Here is a 3,878-nt window from a genome sequence, read left to right as displayed (position 1 = left end):
GCACAGTTATTCCCAGATCCCTCTGTTCACCTGCATTCTTCAATTCCCTACCATTTACCATGTACTTCCTATTTTGATTTGTCCTGTCAAGATGTAGCACCTCACACTTATCAGCATTAAACTCCATCTGCCATCTTTCAGCCCACTCTTCCAACTGGCATAAATCTCTCTATAGACTTTGAAAATCTACTTCATTATCCACAACCCCACCTATCTTAGTATCATCGGCATACTTACTAATCCAATTTACCACACCATCATCCAGATCATTGATGTACATGACAAACAACAGTGGACCCAACACAGATCCCTGTGGCACCCTACTAGTCACTGGCTTCCATCCTGACAAACAACCATCCACCATTACTCTCTGGCATCTCCCATTCAGCCACTGTTAAATCCATCTTGCTACTCCACCATTAATACCCAACAATTGAACTTTCTTAACCAATCTTCTGTGAGGAACCTTGTCAAACTTACTGAAGTCCATATACACAACATCCACTGCTTTACCCTCATCAATTTCCCGAGTAACCGCTTCAAAAAATTCAAGAATAGTCAAACACGAACTTCCAGGCACATATCCATGTTGACTGTTCCTAATCAGACCCTGTTTATCCAGTTGCTTATATATATTATCTCTAAGTATCGTTTCCATTAATTTGCCCACCACTGACGTCAAACTAACAGGTCTATAATTGCTAGGTTTACTCTTAGACCCCTTTTTAAACAAAGGAACAACATGCGCAGTACGCCAATCCTCCAGCACTATTCCCGTTTCTAATGACATTTGAAATATTTCTGTCATAGCCCCTGCTATTTCTACACTAACTTCCCTCAATGTCCTAGAAAATATCCTGTCCGGACCTGGAGACTTATCCACTTTTACATTTCTCAAAAGTGTCAGTACTTCCTCTTCCGCTGAGTTACTCCAGCACTCTGTGAAACATCACAGAACAGGGCAAGATTAACAAGTTTGCTGATGATACAGATGTTAGTGGCTTTGCAGATAGTGAAGATGGTTGTGAAAGATTGCAGCAGGATCTGGATCAATTAGCCAGGTGGGCAGAGGAATAGTTGATGGTTGCATGGTTCCTTGAAGGTCGTGTCGCAGGTATATCAGGTGGTCAAAATGTATTTTTGCACTTTGGCCTTCATCAGTCAGAATATTGAGTATAGAAGTTGGGAGGCCATGTTGCAGTTGTATAAGACGTTGGTGAGACCATCTTTAGAATATTGTGTTCAGTTCTGGGCACAATTTTATAGGAAAGATGTCAAACTGAAAAGAGTACAGAGATTCCCATCCTGGATCAGTCCAATCAAGGTTGTGTCATCCGCAAACTTGAGAAGCTTGACAGAGGTGTCTGTGGAGGAGCAGTCATTGGTGTGGTGAGAGTAGAGGAGAGGGGAGAGTATGCATCTTGCAGTGCTCCTATGCTGAGCATTTGCTGGTCCGAGATATGCTTTCCCACCTCACATGCTACTTCCTGTCTGTCAGAAAGCTGGTGATCCACCGACAGAGGGGTTCAGGCACAGTCAACTCAGAAAGTTTGGAGCGCAGTAGCTCTGGTACAATGGTGTTGAATGCAGAACTAAAATCAATTAAAGAAAATCCTCGCATAAGTCCCCTGGCGGTCTAGGTGCTGGAGGATGAAGTGCAGGCCCAGATTGACTGCGTCATCCACAGATCTATTTGCCCAATATGCAAAATGCAGATAGTCCAGCAGAGGGATTGTGATATTTTTCAGCTTGGCCTTTCAACGGTCTTCATGACTACAGAGGTCAGTGCGACAAGCATGTAGTCTTTAAGACCAGTAATCCTTACCTTTTTGGCTACAGGGACAATAGTGGAGACTTTGAAGCAGGCAGGGACAGTACATCTTTGCAGGGACTGGTTAAAAATGAGTAATTGGGTGTGAGTGTAGTGATTGTAGTGGGGTGGGTGCAGAAGGGCCCAGTCTTTCCAGACTGAGGTCAGGCTGTGAGTGGGTGTGAAGTGTTGTTTGGGGTGGGAAAGAATCCACTCTTTTCATACTGGAGACTTGTCTGAAGTAGGTGTGAAGTGGTGAATGGGAAGGAGAGGGTGCAGGGCCCATTCTTTTCAGACTGGGGTCTGGCTGTATTTGTTGGGGAAGGGGTACCAGGGTTATGTTTCTGAATTTTAAACCGGCAGTAAAACTCATTCAGGTCGTTCGTCAGCTGACGATTGTCCAAAGAGCGGGGGGCTTTCCTCTTATAGCTGATGATTTCTTGCATGCCCTTCCAAACTGAAGAAGAGTCACTAGCTGAGAACTTGCTCCTCAACTTCTCAGAGCACCTTTCCTTGGCAGCTCTGATTCCTCATCTCAGCTCTTTATCGATTAGGCTATCTTTTAACTCTTTAACAATTAGGTTATCGGCTTGACACATATTTGCCCCCAGCCCCCCCCCCCAGCCCCCCCTCACCCCGATCTCGAAATGGAAATGTTACATCTGTATATAATGATCCCATTAAAATATGTATTTATGTCATAAACTATGGAATTCATATTTTTTGGTATTGTTATCAAGGAAAAGAAAGCAGTTCCAACTGTTTGATATTATTTTATATTGTTTAATATTATTCATATGGAGGAGAAAATATAATAGCTCTAAAACCTACCTTAATTTTGCAATCTCACTGGTCAGCGGGGGTGGCGTGGGCCCAGCGGGGGTGGCGTGGGCCCGGCGGGAGTGGCGTGGGCCCAGCGGGGGTCAGCAAGGGGGCGTGGGCCCCGCGGGGGTGGCGTGGACCCGGCGGGGGTGGCGTGGACCCAGCGGGGGTGGCGTGTTCCCAGCGGGGGTGGCGTGAGCCCAGCGGGGGTGGCGTGAGCCCAGCGGGGGTGGCGTGAGCCCAGCGGGGGTGGCGTGGTCCCAGCGTGGGTGGCGTGGTCCCAGCGTGGGTGGCGTGGTCCCAGCGTGGGTGGCGTGGTCCCAGCGTGGGTGGCGTGGTCCCAGCGTGGGTGGCGTGGTCCCAGCGTGGGTGGCGTGGTCCCAGCGTGGGTGGCGTGGTCCCAGCGTGGGTGGCGTGGTCCCAGCGTGGGTGGCGTGGTCCCAGCGGGGTTGCGTGGTCCCAGCGGGGGTGGCGTGGTCCCAGCGGTGGTGGCGTGGTCCCAGCGGTGGTGGCGTGGTTCCAGCGGGGGGGTGGCGCGGGCCAGCGGGGGTGGCGCGGGCCAGCGGGGGTGGCGCGGGCCAGCGGGGGTGGCACAGGCCAGCGGGGGTGGCGCAGGCCAGCGGGGGTGGTGTGGGGGGAAGATAGCTTCTACCCCGGTGGCGGGGGGAAGGCGAGGGGGGCGGGCTCTGCCGCAGCGGCGTCTGGTGTTGTGGTTACAACCGTTAGGTTTAGATTCAGCCACTCCCGCCCGGCGACGGGAGAACAGAGAACTGGCCATTTCAAAGTGGAAACGTTGATTTTTCCGATTTTTTTTTTCTGATTTTTATCTTAGGGGGGAAAAAAGGGGGGTGCTGTCGCACCCAACGCACCCGCCCTTCGGACGGCCATGTTCTTTATTATTCTAGTATTGACACTAAATATCCCCCTTTATCCTCACATAGATACATAGAAAATAGATGCAGTAGGTACCTTCTGTGGCAGAGAATTCCAGAGGTTCACCACTCACTGTGTGAAAAATGTTTTTCTCATCTCGGTCCTAAAAGACTTCCCTCTTATCCTTAAACTGTGACCCCTAGTTCTGGACTTCCCCAACATCGGGAACAATCTTCCTGCATCTAGCCTGTCCAACCCCTTAAGAATTTTGTAAGTTTCTATAAGATCCCCCCTCAATCTTCTAAATTCCAGCGAGTACAAGCCGAGTCTATCCTGCAGCAAGAATGTCTTTTCTCAGATTTGGAAAGACATT

This window comes from Leucoraja erinacea, unplaced genomic scaffold (assembly GCF_028641065.1).
Source record: "Leucoraja erinacea ecotype New England unplaced genomic scaffold, Leri_hhj_1 Leri_235S, whole genome shotgun sequence".
Classification (NCBI taxonomy): Eukaryota; Metazoa; Chordata; class Chondrichthyes; order Rajiformes; family Rajidae; genus Leucoraja; species Leucoraja erinaceus.
Note: the sequence above shows the minus strand (reverse complement) of the source record.